Raw genomic sequence first — 17387 nt, forward strand, 5'->3', positions numbered from 1 at the left:
CCTTTAAATACAGGTATGATGCTAATGATAATGAGCTTGGGAGACACATTTTGTTGATTTTCCCAGACAACACTGTCTGTATAGGAACAAGATATTTGTTCTGGGCTGTTAAATGAAGGGGAAGTTATTTACTTAGGTTTCTCTGTCACTTATGATGCCGCCCCTCAAAAAAATAAAATTTTCTGGAGCCTGGCTTAAACTTCAGAATTTTGGGGGGATTTGTTTTATAATTTGAGAGGATAAGGTGTGCACACCACTGATTAGCAGAGACTGACCTCTTTGCTGGCACACTCTGATGTGAGGAAGAACTGTCCAGGTTAAACACCAGCAGATGATATATCTACAGGAATGATCCACAAATCTATAAAACCTGTAAGACCTGAGTTTCCTTCCTGGGGAAATTGGTGCACAGTGTAACACATTATGTCCTCTGTAGGGACACAACAGAGTGTTCACACCCGATCTCTGAGCAAGGAAATTTAGATATCAGCAGTAGTCCTTCCACTGAAAAATTCACATCATTATAGCCTACAATGAAGTCCTGTGTTCAGCCCCGGGCTCCCATGTACGAGAAAGACAGAGACATACTGCAGTAAGGCCAGTGAAGAGCTGGGATGACCCCTGGGATGGCCAGGGCTGGAGACACTGCAGTGAGAGGAAGCACAGGGAGCTGGGTTTTTTCAGCCTGGAGATGGCCATGGGACATTTACTGCTGGCTTCAGCTGCCTAATGGGACCGGGTGTAGAGAGGACAGAGCTAGGCTATCCCCAGATGTGCTCATCAGTAAGGCAGGGGACAAACAGCACTTGTTATAACATGAAAAAAAATCTAGTTAGATAGTTGGAAAATAGTTTTTCCATGAGGGTGATTAAACACTGAAACAGGGGCCCAGAGAAGGTATGGGATTTCTGATCCTGGTGACACCAAAGCTTGGCTGGATAAAGTTCTGAGCAACACAATCTAGGCTGGCCTTGCTTTGAGATGGGGATCTGGACCAGGAGATCCCTGGAGGTCCCTTCCAACCTAAATTAATCAGAGATTCAGTGAGAATACGTCTAAGTTATATCAGCAGAGCTGTGCCTCCACTATTAATTGTCAGGAATTTTAACCGTTACATGAGAATTTGGAATTAACTGGATATATAATCGTCACAGGAAATTAGATTTTCCCCTTTAAATTAAACTGTCATGGTAGGAAGGAACATAAATAGGAATTGATAGTGCTCTGCAGTATATTGTATAAAAGCAACTGCTATTGTTGCTTTTTCATTTCTGGGTAGAACTTTACCTTCCCAAGAGCAACAAAAAAAAGTATTTTAAAGCAATATAAAAGCAGACAAGTACTCCTTTTTAGTTTCCTTTTGTGTCTCATAGCTCTGCCTTCTTCTATGCATTATTTGGTTTTGGATCACATGGACCTAAGAACTGTTGTCACTGCTCCATTCCCTCAGGCTGCTATATCTTCTCCTTGCCTTTTCTTTCACTGCCCTGGTTCTTGCCCCTCCCTTTTCCACTCTTTTGAAAATGACAGTAGCTGCCTTCAGCTGTACTTGATCTACAGAGAACAGAAGAGCCAGAGGGTAATCTGACTTCTTTTGTGTCCAGGGAATGAAACTCATTTTCTATATGAGCTGTTAGAAATCATGGTAGTCACTGTTTGAGACAAGATCACCAGGACCTGTCCAAAACCAAAGCAATACCTCAGGAGGGACCTGGGACTTGGACTCAAACTTGGGCTCAGACTTGGAATCAGATCATAATTTGGGAACCAGGAGTCTACTTTTCAGCAAAATGGCTGTTTTGGTAGGCAGAGGAGCATTTGTGACAGTCAAATACTTGGGATCCAGTGGAGAGAGTCCTACAAACTATTTGCAAGAAAACCGTTGCAGTTTACTTTCCTTGCACTCCTCAAAGCAGGGTTTGCATGCATTCCTTGTTAATATGCTGAATTGCCACATCACTTCCTTCTCCCAATGGACAAAGCTTGACAAGCCCATGGATGTTAGCTAAACCCCTGCATTAGCATGGTGACAGAGCAAGTAACCAACACAGCAAGCATGTTTGACCTCTGAGAGAAACCTCTCCTGCAGCCAAAGATAAAATAAACAAAACACCAGTGTTTAATATTTAGCAGGTGTAAATGGGGTAATTCTGAACCTCAGTGCAATAAATCTGTCCTCAGATTATTTTCTATATGCTTTTAAACTTCAGCACTGCCATGGTTCTTAGAAAACTATGCTAAGCTCAATGCAAAATTCAAAGTACTTAGGTATATACTGGAATTAAAAGTTTAATTTTTTTATGAAACACATAACTACAGCATCAGATTTAGAATGAAAAAATTTAAAGTACCGAAATCAGCAAACAATATAACAAAATATGAAAATTCAGCTGTGAGGAGTGCTTGGGTTACCTCTGCTGTCACAGTGATATCACTTTTTATTGATACGATCTACCTGTAATTCTAACTAAACCAAGGTTCACGTGTATGTGATTTCACCTGTGTGTATAGGCACATAAAGAATATATCTATGCACATTCCTTTTTCCAACTATCTGTGTTTAAGTGAAACCAAGATAAATTTTACATGTCTTAAGTAAAGACATTAAACTTAATGATGAGCTAATCTGAGATTTACTTTTAAAATATCAAATAATCAAATAATGCATACAAGGGGAAAGATTCTGAGCACTAAAGGGATATGACTTTTTTGCAACCTTTTTCAAAGATAAATTCGAATCAGCTTTCTCTGTAGTGTATTTTGCTGCAGTCGTAACAGACCTCAGGTAAGAGTTAAAGCCAAGTTCCTTCACAGAGCTTTGCACTTAAAAAGGTAATTATCATTTGGTGATATGTACAGAAATAAGGATTTTTTTAAAGTGGAATTTTTATAATTTCCCACTACAAAAGTTTGGATTAACTAGAAATGGGAAAGAAAAAAAAAGAGTAATCTTTGGTTACTATAAAACAGTGCAGTTAATAAGGGATAGAAAGTTTTGGTTCCTCACCTGAGATACTAAGTTAATATTGGCAGTTCCCAAGCTATTGCAATGAAGATTAAACATGTTAGCTGGAGCTGTCAGTGCCTGACAGGCTGGTGGGAATGCTCCCTTTCTTTGGAATTGCAAGGGAGGAGTAGGAAAGTTGTAGGAACTGCAGCACCTCAGCTAGATACAGGACATTCCTCAAATGCACTATCATGTGGAATTGAATAAACAGGGCCTAAATTCGGAACACTTTCAAAGAAAACTCAGAGTGGCAAATAAATCTGAAACAAAACTTAATTTCCAGAACAAAAAGTTCACCTCAAGAAAACCACATAAGAGAAAGATCCTTGCTTTTACAAAACGCACCCTGTGTGCATGCACGCACACAGGCATGTGTGTGGCTCCTGTGGTTATGGTATAGGAGGCCATTGAATTATCAAACCAGTAATTTTGCCATTAGTTTTTCAGTTTGCTTCTTGCATGCATATTCTGTGGTCAAATCCATTAGTAAGTTAGAGTGATAAACACCTGGAGTCTATCAAAAACAAAGAGAGTCTTATTCTATACGTACAACCAGCCAGGCGAACATAACGAGCAAAGACTAACTGCATAATATAGAATTCAAACAGGAATATGTTTTTATGATGTGCCAGCATAAGGGAGATCAAAGACTAAAGCCAAATAAATAGCAACTGGGTACCAGCAAAGGAAACATATTTAGAACTTAAAGTAATCAGAAACAAACCCAGTGTATGCCAACACCCTCTGAATTCAAAAGTAACATTTTCCTCCTTTTCATAAAAGGTTCAAGGGCTGGTAGATTTTATTTTCTTTTTCAATCTACTGTTTTTATGACTGGAAGGGAACTTTCATTTCTCACAGACAGTGGAATATGAAGAATCATCTCCTCACCCCATTGTCTACTTCCTTCTGGTGTTTTTTGGGAGTTACCACACCACCACCACCTCCCTGCTGCTGTCTGATTGAATTTTCCTTGGCTGCTTTGTGGAATTTGCCAGCTTACATTAAGCATTTATTGAGCTCAGCTCCTTATCTTGAACATCGCCTGGCAAACTGCAACAATCTGTCTGGCACCTGGGGATTGACAGGGCAAATTTTTCCACGTGGTACAAACAGACACCCAGAATTATAGGCCAACACTATTTTGTGACACAGTTTCATCTAAAGGGAAAAGCCCAAATGACTAATTTCCAGTGTCCTGTTTAGTACCTGCAATGTATCTACATAAACAGTTCTAAACAATTACTAGTACTAAAAAAACCACTTGCAGGGTGGGAAGGGTGGTGGAGAGGTTGGTGGAAAGAGCAGGGAAAAGATACAAGGGTGGCAGTGAATCGACAAGCTGAGCCTGGGGGCAAACAGTTACATCTGTGCTTGATTTGTCAGGGATTTACATTAGTGAAACTTTAACTCTTCAGATGATAAGTAAGATTACACTTACAGAACAAGTTTATGCAAATAAAGCTTAGTCTATGGAGCATGTGAGTCCAGACACAGTGGATTTGGCAGGTTTCATCGAGCCTGGTGGCTGGGTTTAATAAGTGCATTTACATAAAGGATTAGGACATCTGGAAAAGTAGCATGGTAGTTTACTGAGACATAAATAACGTTAATTGAGAGGTCACAATATGTAAAACACTCCATACATGTAAATGAAAATCATGGAAAATGATGGGGCAGAGACTTGAATCTTGCTCTTGGTTACGTCAAGCTAATCTTTATGTACTAGCTGATCCATGCCTTTCTTAATCCTGATTTTAGTCCCCATTACCTAACCCCACTTCATGACAGATATGACCAAAACCAGCTCCTTTTTCTTAAAATTCCAAACCCAAAATCAGTGGTCCACATAAACTAGCATCAGGAGATATCCAGAATTCAAAGGACCTGTAGGAAATTACTTAAATACTGTAATCTAAGTAAGCAGTCTGCTAGATAAATCAGTTTTACCCCAAAGCCCAATAACATGCTCCCATAGCAACAAAAAACATCTCTTTTCAACAACAAAACTAACACTGAAAATGTGTTTACGCCTAATTCCAACTTGCTCTAAAAGTTTTGTGATACATGCTAGTATTTTGACTTTGCAAAGTAGCATACCTGTGAAGTGATAAGAATGGGATACCAAGCAGTTTGCAAGAGCTATACAGTACCCCTGAATTAATTTATAGCTTGGTAGGCAATTTTAATTCATTTTCATCATTCTTAAAAGTATAAAATTACTGTTTCTCAGCTTATACAACAGTTCAACCAAGCACAGGCAGACCTTTTGTAAAGTACTATAATGTCCATGTGTTTATATTTCAAGCTCTTTCCAATAAATATTTTTTTAGAACAATTGAAATGTTGCTTATACAGAGCTAAAAATAGCTTTCTTTGGGTTTTTTCCTTTCTCCAGGTTTTTGATAAGCTTTGGTGAGTTTTGCTTTTTTTTCCAAGCTATTGATTACATGGAAACAAAAGATTTGTCTCCATGAATGCTCATTGAGACATTGCACCACACACACCGCACTGAGGTGTACAAGGGAACAACAATGGTAAACTCATCTGCAGTAAGGTACTGCTCTTCTGGTTGTGCAAAAAGCCCTCTGCAAAGAGACTTGGCCGAGACCTGTTTAGAATTGCTGCAAAATACACTGAAGAAATATATGTTCACAAAGCAAATGATTTCTACTGTCTGACTTCAAAATGGTCAGTTTTGCTCCTGTGTAATCCAATTATATCATTCCTATATTCAGACGGAGTGGGAAGCTGGTTGAAATATGGGCCAGAAGCAGCTGGGCTTGTGTAGTCAGAAGGAATGTTGTTGCTGTATATCTTGACCTTATCCAAACAATTCAATACATAAAATGAAAAGCCAAGATGTATAAGCATGAGGTATGAACATATCAGCAGCCATGTTCAAAAGGGATTAGGTTATGGAAGGGCCAGTTCAGCTGTATGCTGCTGCTGGCATCTGTTAAGAGCACGGGAAAACACTCCTCATGTTTTGGTCAGTGAGCCAGATGTATCACTTCATTCATCCTTGCAGTTGGATGCTGATAGCATCTGAAAGCAAACAAAGGTGATGATTTGGAGTGGCTGCTAGTAGGCATGCACTTCTCTTTCCACTTATCCTGCTCTGCTTTGCTTGGATGTTTCCCAACAGACAAGATTATAACTTGCCTTAGAAAACTGGCCGTGTCCACTAAGAATTGCAAACTGTGATCACAGTCCAAGTGTAGATGAGGCTACAACACCCCAAGAAATACAGCGTAGCATCGTTCTGTTTGTGGACTTCTAACCTGAGGAAATACATGCCTAAGTAATTCCTGTTCCTCCTGGGTTTATGATAGACAAATCCAGCACCCTTCAGCTATTCGGTTCTTCGTGTGTCTGGACTAGTCAGTTCCAGCCCATCACTGGCACAGTCTGAGGCGAGAGGGCCTTTGGCCCCTGATGCTCCCTTTGGCATCCAAGCCATGACCCACTCCTGAGTCAGCTAGCTTAGTAAACTCAGTTCAATTCCATGATCCTTGAGAAACATTATAAAAATTATCTGCAATTTACCGTAAACCTCTCCATCAAATTCCAATTATTGTCAACCTATTAAACCTATTTTTAGTCCTCGCTGCAGAATATTTATGTCTAAAGGAATCATTTAAATAATCTGCACACTAACTACGCAGTAGTTTACAGGGAAAGTTGCCTTAGAACAGCAGCAGATGTGAACTAGAGAGGTTTTGTTACACAGGGCAGAATATCTCACACCACTGTGAGTAATTTTGGTTAGGGCTGCCTGCTGTACAAACTTTCTCTTTTCCACATCTCAGGCTGTTTGTTGCTGAGGACACTTGGTGAAAACTGTCCCTTTTCCCTTGAAGTGATGATACAGTATTTTCCTAACACAATATAAAATATACAGAAAAGCAGGTTATTATTCCCTGTCTCTGACCAAGTTAATTGGATATTAGCATTAGAATCATGTTAAGTAATCTCTGTCAAATCCTATTAGCTCCCTTGCTCTCTTCCAGAGTATCTGCTGAATGATACAAAGCTTGCAGAAAACCTAATCCTTATATACCTTATGAGTGCAGCCAAAGTATTTTGTTTGTCAAAGTAAAAGAGACCTTCAGGCTTCCCATCACCCACACCACAGGGAGAGCTTACCATTCTCCTGTGGCAATATCAGCATTAACCAGGAACAGCCAACTGGAGGCACTTAGCTGTGCTGCAACCATAATTTTCACAATTGTTCATAACCCGGGTTGAGAATTTAAATGCAAAAATATACTGAAATCCAAAGCTATAACTCCCACAGCAGCTATAACTCAGTCACGGTATTTGGACATACATTGTGGAGTAGAGACATAGAAATGCAAAACACTAAAGCTACCTCTGGTTATGGTTGGCTGGGGGAACCATAACTCTGAGTTTCCTGACTTTTGTGTTAAGATCTCAACCATAAATATTGCTTTAATGTAGCTTTGTGCAGTGGGTTTACATTGGCATTGGGAGATGCTCATACGGAAACAGTAGAGAATTAGCGTAGTATGCTTATTAAATGAGTAATGCTTTTAGAATAATTGCTGGGGTGAAATCATGGTCCCAGTGAACTCAACAGAGACAGGGTTTTAACTCAAAAACATCTTATTCAGGGAAGAAAGCAGAAAATGTCCAAGTGGTTTTCATCTTTATTGAAAAGGAAAGAATTTCAGATCAGTTTCCTCTCTCCAAATCAGGGCTCTAAAGGAATAATCAGTTTATTCTAAAGAGTGATATGAACCTCAACTAGCAAATGCCTCCACATTGGGGGGCACATTGCCTCCACAGAAAAACTTAAAGGTTATTTGGTTTGGTTTGTTTTCCTTTGCTGCTTTCCACATTAAATCCCCCAAAGTGACTATTTTTTTCATAGTTATTTTCTAACTAAAAGAATTTCTTACTTATTCTGACTTTTCGCTGTTTATCACTTAACGACAGTAGAGTTAATGGTCTCAGAGGTTATTCAGCAATTGAAAAAGGGTCACCACTGAAAAACTTTCAGCAGGAAAGTTTCAAAGTTTCAGCCAATCTATGTAATTCAGTTGTTATTTTTTACATGCCTATTTTGAAGGAGGGAGTGCAATACCATTATTTTCCTGATAGGATGCTAGGGATTATTTTTCCTAGAGGATTGTTTTTTAGCTGATCATGATCTACTTGAACAAACCAGCCTATTTCATTATGAAAAAAATAAAAAGAGAGATGGGCTAGTAACAAGAAGAAAAAAATTTGTATCTTGCAGCGTGTGACCAGCCAGAGGAATTCTCCTTTTGTGCCAATCTGCCTTGTGTTTTCAGCTGGGAAAGACACTGCGCAAACCAATAGCAGATGGTGGAGCTGAAAATAAGTGCTTTACATGCTTGATTCAGAGCCAGCATTTTGTTGTTTGCTTGTCTCACATCTTTGCACTGTGTTATGTTGTGCAATCACATGTGACACACTGAAATCAGCCTCACTGTTGCAGTGCTTTCTGAAACGGGATTCTTGATGCAATGGGCAAGAACTTGGTGTGTTTACTGTTCTTAAAAAGGCTTCCTCCATTGGAAGCCACTCCTGGAGGAAAATTTCAGCTAGCTTATCCTTATGGGAAGGGCCAGTGGTGCCACTAGAAGAAATCTCTGCTCAAAGACTCTCTGGGGAAGAAATCCAGATGCCTTGGCAAAGGCTGGTGCAGAGAGGGAGTCTGTGGAGAGAAAGAGAGGGTGGTCTCTCCGAAGTGGTTTTGAGCCAGGCAAATACAGTGCCACCAGCTTGCCTTGCAAAATGAAAATTTTCCAGCTCCCTGCCAGAAAATGTCATGTGGCAGCACAGTATTTTTAGCTGAAAAGGCAGCTATGAGTTCAGTTCTCTCTCTCTTTGCTGAGGCAAGGCTCTTAGATTGCTTTGCCATGAGCATGAAATGGTGTGTGTTGGTGAAGACTGATTATTCAATGACTAAATCTCAGAGTTAGCACATAATAACCCTATTTAAAGATGAGGGGTTTTATTCATTAATCTCAAATCTACCAATTTCCATGCAGGCCAGGCAATAGCTCCATTACAGTTCCTCATCTGAGGAAGAAAAAGGAGGTGAGAAAAAAAGAGCAGAAGACAAAGATCAATCTTCTTCCATGAGATGGTTTCCATAATGCTGCAGTTGCCTCTTTCTAGACTTTTCAGAATGTTCTTTGCATGGAAAAACACAAAAAACCCCAAAACCATAATAGAGCTAACAACAGGAAAACAGGCCTCCAAAGTTTCCAGATAGAAGCTAACAAATGCAGGTCATAAGCTTCATGATATTTTCCAATTTAGGCCTGCTGAGCTTGTCTTACCTAGGAGCCTCTTTCCTCAGTGATGTTTTACTGAAGTGTGATCTCTCCTTATTCTGCTTTCCAAACCTTCTGCAGTCAGTGGATGCCATTTCCATAATTCCACATTTAATGGCTCTCCCAAACCACATTAAATATTTTCTGCCTTTGTTGTTGAAATCTGTGTTAGAAATGTAAAAGTATGAAGCTGAGACTGTATAGTCAGGATAATAAGCCTGACCACAGTGCTTCAAAAGTCTTTCGTGTACTTACTCTTGTAAGTACATTTGTAGTCTCTAAGGTAAAAATCAGTGAAAAAAAATATCCATCAGCTCCAATATTGTCAGGTGTTGGGACAACATGATGCAAAAAAGTAAAAAAGATCTTTTATTCAGTCCATCAGATTTAGTAATCAGTGCCACTACTAGCTCAGTTCTCATACAACTCCTGTTTCCTTTTTCCTAACTGCTTATTAAGACTAGTTAGAGGAGTAGCTGGCTGGCATGTCCCCTTTGCTGTCACATTTACATTTAAGAAAAGTAAATATTTTTTTGTGATTAATTTTTTCAGTGAAATAATTTGACTTCTTTTGACAAAAATATGTCAGGGAATTATGGCAGCTCAAAGCAGCTGAGGATGTTCCCCCAAAATATTCAGTAGGACCCCATATGTATAGGCACACATGCTTAAGAGGGTAAAGAAAGCATATTCGATAGGTTTTTCTTTGAAGAACAAATATATTCATGGCCATTTTACTCTCAAAATAGGTGAAACTATGCCTGCTGCAACGCAATATAATATTCTCTAGAAACAAAGACTTGCTATGTTTTCTTAACTGTATATTAAAATAACAAAAAGCCTAAGCAACAAGATATGGTGATTCAAATTTCCCAACTGAAAGGTTTTGCATGCATATCTTTAATAGATGTTTCAACTAATTAAAGATATAGAATCAAACAAAGCTTAACATAAAGCCTCAAGAGTATTAAAATTGCAAAAATTGACAGGAAAGGAACCTTCTCTAAAACAATGCAGTCTTCTGTGACATGGGCATTTTTAAAGAGGTTTTTACTTTGCATTTGACACAGCTTTATGTTTATAATTTGCTATGTGGTTTTAATTCTGTGTGTTGTAGTACTTAAGGTATGGGTATGGGTTTTATTTAATTTTTAAGCTACTCTGCTTATTTATTGACCTCTGATAGAACTTGGAAACAAAACCAAACAAAAAGATTAGGGAAGTTCTAGAGACTTGTCTAAAATGTTTGTCAGACTGTTAGCTAAGAAAATTACAAACATATTGTGCAAATGTTAAAGATGATGTATAAATTACCTATGACAGAAAAACATAAATCCTTCTATATAGTTCCAAACAGATTTTCCTTGAGATTTGCATCCAAAGAGCCCATCAGCTTCAGAGGCAATTTAGAGTGGTATCTTATGGCATGATCACTCCTTCCCACTACCAGTTTCTGCCAGACATGCCCTTAATGGAGAAGCACGGCCGGCTCAGTCCCTCGTGGCCTCAGCTCCCAGGTAACTCAGCCTCCATGCCTGGAAGGGAGCTCAAAGTCCCTGTGTGGTATGGGCCCTTTCTGACACTCTTCTTCTAAGAGCTTTTCTGGTCTAGACTGTTGGGCTCCAAAGACGTTAAAATCAAGAACCAAGATGAACAAAATTATTGAATATGTTAAAAACTAGGCCTTGCATGGCAACGTGAAAGCAGACCTTTCTCACAGCACGAATCTTTTTGCAGTCACCAGTTTCACTTTAAAGGGAACACATTTAGCCATTACTATTTACTCCTTTTCTGAACTTTTTCATTGACATGTACTAATAATTTGTCCAATGCCTGTAGCTCCCATGGGACAAAGAACTGATACAGTTCTGTGGAAACTACTGAAATCAATAGAGCTGCTTCAGACCTGGACAGGTTTATATGGAAAAGAAATCTTGCCCGTACTTCATACAAGGAATCTTTGTTGCTGAAAACTGAGCTATAATTACAGGTTTGTTTGTTTGTTTGTTTGTTTTCAGCTTTCTTACTGGGGAAAGTGTAACATCCTGACCTCTCTCTTTCTTTCTTGGAGGCTTTTTGCATGGTAAAGAAGTATTTGGCAGAGGTCTGCTTTCTTTTTTTTTTTTTTTTTTTTTTTTTTTTAAGAACAATGGTCTTTCTCTACGGTACCTTTGGATGCTGAAGCAAATGTAATTCTGAAAAGCAACTTTTTCTTTTTTGTAAGGATATTTGCAAGTTCAACCAAAACCAGGTTTTTATTTAAGAGGATAATTACATAATGCTGAGCTGGAATGGCAAATATATTATTTGCTAGGAGGTACCTTATACTGTAAAAAAAGAGAATTTTCTTTCTATAAAAATGCAGCATAAGACCCCGTGCTGTGTCAAGCAAAACAAAACTGATATTATGCATCTGATGAAAGAAAAAAATACACTTAACATATTGCCAGAGTAGTATTTTTATCTCAGCTCAGAGATAGTGGTGTTCACAGACCTGCACTGTCTCCTGTTTGCTTCAGCAGTAAAAATGGGAGATTTCAATAATATCTCAAAAGTCATCCAAAATTTGAAGGCCAAACCACTGCTGCAAAGGAATGTGAGCTACACCATTGTTTTGGAGATGTGGTGGTTGAGCTGTAGTTTATAATACTGTTCAGCTACACTGCGCATGGAAAAAAAATCTTGCAAATAATTTATTTTTATTTCTCTGCCATGAACAAGTCTGTAAATTCACAAACTAGAGCTTGAGGAAAGAGTGAAGAGGATTCAGGCTGTTTCCTACAGTGTGCAAATCAGAACCAAAAAATTTTAATCCTTCCAAAATCTGAGGTAATGGTTCAATAGGCTCCAACTGTCCTCCAGGACAGGTGGTACCAACACTCAGAAAATTCAGCTCATTTTGGAACCCACAGCTCCTGGTGCCTGCAATCAAGGTCCCAGGCATGCACAAAAGCACTTTTCAATGGATGACATGGAAAGCCTGGCTTCTGTGCAAGCAACATCACTGCTTGAGTCCGAGCTGGGATCTCAACTCAGCCTTGTCCTGACTACTTGGTAAGTGGCAAAACTCATGCACTTGAACAGCAAGAAGCACAGTACAGAGCAAAGCAGCCATTGTTGCTTTTGTTCAAAATCACAAAAGAAAAATGTTAACAGTGCTAATCCACGCCTAGAATTTTAAAACATTGTAGAAGTTGTCATTTCAAAGCACCCTTAGGATCCAGTCAGTGTTCAGCATCAGTGGGGAATGTCAGGCCAAGATAAACACTGACAAAAAAAGGATTCTCAAAACCAGGACACTCAGAGAGAGGAACTAGATCTCTACCTTCTCTGTTGCCTCCAGAAGTGTTCCAAAGCAAAAAGGATCCAGGACAGAGCAACGGGCAAGCTCAGTGGGTGCCCCATCTTCCATACCATGTGTATGGCGGACATTCCACCAGAAGGATGGAAGTGACCTCCAGCAGGCACCTCCAGTGGTGAGAATATTAACAAATATGCAGCTGTGATATAAAAATTCTAATGTTCATATTCTAGTATTTGAGATATCTCTTCAAACAAACTTTCATACCCTTTGGTGCAAAAGTATAAATGAAATTCTGGTGGAGAGATTCTAAACCCAGGAGGGAGCATGGGTTGACCATCAATTCAGGCCTGAGCAGATAGTGATGAAGAAATTTTACAAGAGACTTGACATAGAGATTCTCTTCATTGTTTTAAGTAGATTGCAGGGGAGTCACAAGGGAGAACAAGCTGAGCCAAATGCAATTCTCAAACCTGTCAAACTTTACCTGCTGCTCTTATTAATATCTAGGATAGAAAAAAAAGTCTTGTAACTCATTATTTACAGTAACTTGCTTTCACCCTATCATCTTCCTCCTGTGTATGTGTTTTTCTAACTCTTTATTTTCATATTTACATTTGTATTTTCACTTGCCTCCTTCACAGAGTACACCAAGAAACATATATATTTCCCTAAAATGTAAGGATATGAGAATACAAAAGCATTGATTCAGACAAATATCTACCTTTTCACTCACATACAAAAGGAGGAAACTGAACATCATGTTCTCCTTGTGCTCCCTGCAAGATCACACCATCCTAACACAATGTCAAAGTCTGGAAATTGCATGTAAACATTCATAGTGTAATAGTTTCCTTTTACAGTAACACAAAAAAACTGGCAAAAGAGCAAAACACAGCTATGGTAAGGTCTGGTTTTCAGCATTCAAACTGGTGTTCATGGCTCTTGGGAAAGAAGGAAAACTTTGCTTTTGACATTTTGGAAAGGGGGCAATTTTAAATCAACTCTGCTAGTTTGTCTGAGAGCTGGCATGGATTTACTCAGATAACTTCATCCAAGTTGTTTTTTGGCCAAGGAGATCTTAAAGTTAAAAACCAGATAATCTAGTAAAACAAAATAAAAGGCCTAATTAGTGATGGTAGCTCTGGCCTCATAAGAAAATAATGTGATGGATTTGGAACACAGATGAGAGTACTAGCTCCACAGAAGTGTTATTCCAGCCACAGAAGGTCTTAAATACACCTTTTAAAACATATAATATAATGCCAGATGGTTGAGCCACATCTGAGATTTTCAGGGCATTCAGTATGCGATCAAAGTTAAGTAATCATTGAAAGAGAATAAAATTGCTAAGAACCTGCCATTACAGTTAATGTGTACACTGAAAAATTAATTCTTGATCTTGTTCAGTAAAACTCTTGGTGGGTGGCAGTTCTGTGAAATAGGTGTTAACTGGATTAGCTCAGTTTCAGGTCATGTTTTTCAACTGAAAATGTAGTCCTTTCCAGTACTTTAACAAAATAAAATTAATATAAAGCAATAGTTTGTCTAACTAATAGCCAAACTTCTGAATTCTCTTGTTATAGTCAAAATTACATTCAGCTCTTAATCTAAATCTGGGTAGTTTCACTCCTGAACATGACCCATCCCCAGCTGGACCATTCTGCAGGATCTGACCAGCTAGGTCTCAGAGCACATCTCAGGTTAGTACCTGCACAGCACAGATAACCTGGTGCAGCTGCTGCCTCACCACTCATCACTTCTGGTTAAAAATTGTGTGGTATGGGAAAGTTGTTCTAGCTCTGTTTCTACCAGGCTCTACATTATCCAGGGTTATGGTCCTCCTGTCTGTCCTCCCCAAGCTGCACTTGACATTTTCATTGCATGAAGTAATTAATTGGCCATTGATGAAAGGAACCATCAAAGCCCTAGCTTCAAGATCAGTTGTTGGGACAGAGAGTTGGGAAAGGGAGACCTCTAGGGACTTGACCTGACTGATGATCACCACCATTAGGTGCTGTAATTATTGCATTACAAACGCAACAGCTTCAACAGGAGCAATTACAAGAGATCCCAATCAAAATGCCATTGGGGTTTAGCATTTGGAGAGTTTGTTAAGGTGGAGGGAAATTCATGTTTACATGTACTCCTCTGCCAACTGAGGGCTAGGATGGAGGGGATTCTCTTTCCTTTTGTTGTCATTACTTCCCAGCGACCAGCTGATACTCTCAAGCAAGGAGCAGAGGCAGATATACAATCCACACACAGCGGAGGACAAAAGTCCTTGAGAGGGGAAATATCTTCAGAAGGACCACATTCTCCCCTGGTGGAGCCCCAGCGTCACTCACTGTGTGGTGAGGCTGCTCTCACCACACACCACCACTCCATTTTCCCAGATCCAGCAGGTTATCTACTGATTAACAATTCTCCTGTTTTTCACCACCTTCAGCAAGCAGGAGAGTGAACCTAGTCATGCTGCAGCTCCTTCAGCCACACTCCTGACAGCTCTGGGTCTCAGTCTCCATGCAGCTGTGTGCTACTTTCTCTGCCCCCCTTGAGATACCATTCTGCAGTCCAGTGGTCCAAGAACACAGGACAGTCTGCATCCATATAATTTGCAGATGTCCCTCAACATTCTTCTTCCTCGGGGCTTTGCAACATGTTTAATGAAGTCTGCAAAGTTGCCAGCTCCCCAAGCCTCTCTAATTAGGAACTTGTGACATGACAAGCTTCTTAACAATACTATTTACTTTTCCTGAGACATAGCAAGGGAAGGTTAAGTTTCTCTCCCTGCAGAAACCAGTAGCATGATGGGTGAAACTTCAGGAAATATTATACTGGCTGGTTGCTAAGGTTTTAATAGAAAACATACTTGTGTCTGAGCTGGACCTGACTTTTTCAGCAACCTGAATTCCTGAAAGGATATTTTAATTTTCATCCTTTGATGCAATTAGGCTTTAAAATATTTCAACTCTTTTTTTCGCTAGAAGAAAAACCAATCTAATTCCCATAGCTCCTTTTGATATCACACAAGATGTAAGAGGGGAACCCTCTCTCTCATTGGTGGCATTTCATCCAACAGAATGAAAAAATCCAAACCAATTCAACTAGTTTTTCAGCCATGTAGGTAAGTGTGCACACAAAGGGGAAAGAGAAGAGGACAGATACCAAGAAGAGGAGAAAAGGACCCTCAAGGATGACACTCTCTGCAGGGTATTTTTGTGGAGAGGGCAGAAACCCACCACCCCTCCCACCACTCCCTCTTCTACCCCCAGCCAGAGCATAGTGCTGCCTTGGGGTGCTGGGATCTGCCTTGGTGGCACTTCCCTTGGCAGCTTAAATTTAGGACAAAGTGGTGCTTTCTTCAAACTGAGAGAAACAACACTCTTTCTTTAAGAAAAGAAAAATGAAACCCAGCAGTGTTTGGGGATTTCCTGAGATGGAGCCAATCAATCTTCAATGTCCAGTCCCAGATAGGGCAACAGCCACAGCATCTGAACCACAACTCTCCAGTGAAGTCTGGGAGTAATGTAGAGCTGCTTTCTGCTTACCAAACCAAGAGTCTCCACCAATACCAAGGAAATCAGCAATTCTCAGCCAGTCACCTCAGCTACAGCCTTTCCAGGAATTGAAACACTTGAGTATCACCATTACCATGCTACTAAACTGCAGTATGACTAACAACATTTTCCAACAGTATTTTAAGCTCAATCAAAATAGTAGCCCTAGGAAAAAAACCCAACCAACCAACCAACCCCACAAAGTTTGTCACATTTCTCAAACCTAAATAAAAACGTAATCTTCAGATGACTTCATTTTACACCTATGGATCAACTTTAAAATCAGAAAGCACTGAGAGATGGTTTCTCTCACATTATTCTGGGGTGAAAAAGTATACACCAACCAAGTTTTTACAGATAGATAGATAGATAGATAGATAGATAGACAAGTTAGGATTTTCAGAGAACCTAACACTTTTCAATACGCTCTAATGAACCACCAGCCAAGCCAGTTTAGTTATGCAACAATACTTGGTTTCTCTCCTCTACAGCACCTCATTTCAAGGAAAGATTATAGCAACAGCAATTTGTTTCAGATTTACTCTGTCAGATCAACTGCTGATAGCTCCAGACCACCCTAATCTGGGAGAGAAAATGAAGCTCTCTGTTGACAGAGGAGCCACTGGTGATTTTCCTGAGGCACTTCATTATTTATGCAAAACCATTAAGGAGGCTGGGGGTGATACGAGTTCAAACTCTTTTTCAAAAACAAAAGCGAAACAACTTCAGATTTATGATTCTGTCTCAGTTCTCCTCATGAGATACGATATCCTTCTTAACTAGGATTAAACACCAATTGTGACTACTACAAAATATTTGGTTTCCTCTCATAGAACACTAAACAGTGGCTTAGCTTAGGGAGCTGTAAATAAATGAACTGCATTTTGAAACAAACTGCAGAGTTTACATCATCTTAACTATAAATTGTAAATTAGGTGCAATGGAAGTTACAGTAGGTCTTTATATGCTACTTAGAGGTAAGGCTTTCAAAGACATCTCTAAGGAATTTAAATATCCAATTTCTAATAATTTTAGTAGAAAACTATACTCAGCTCCCTCAGGTAGTTTCAAAAACTTCATCTTAACAGACTGTGTTATAAACCCTAAACCTATTAGATCCTTGGAGAGATTCCCACTGAGTTTAGGAGAGTTAGATCATGCTCCTATTGTCTTTCCAGAACATGGTT

Source organism: Aphelocoma coerulescens, chromosome 3 (genome assembly GCF_041296385.1).
Source record: "Aphelocoma coerulescens isolate FSJ_1873_10779 chromosome 3, UR_Acoe_1.0, whole genome shotgun sequence".
NCBI classification, from domain to species: Eukaryota; Metazoa; Chordata; class Aves; order Passeriformes; family Corvidae; genus Aphelocoma; species Aphelocoma coerulescens.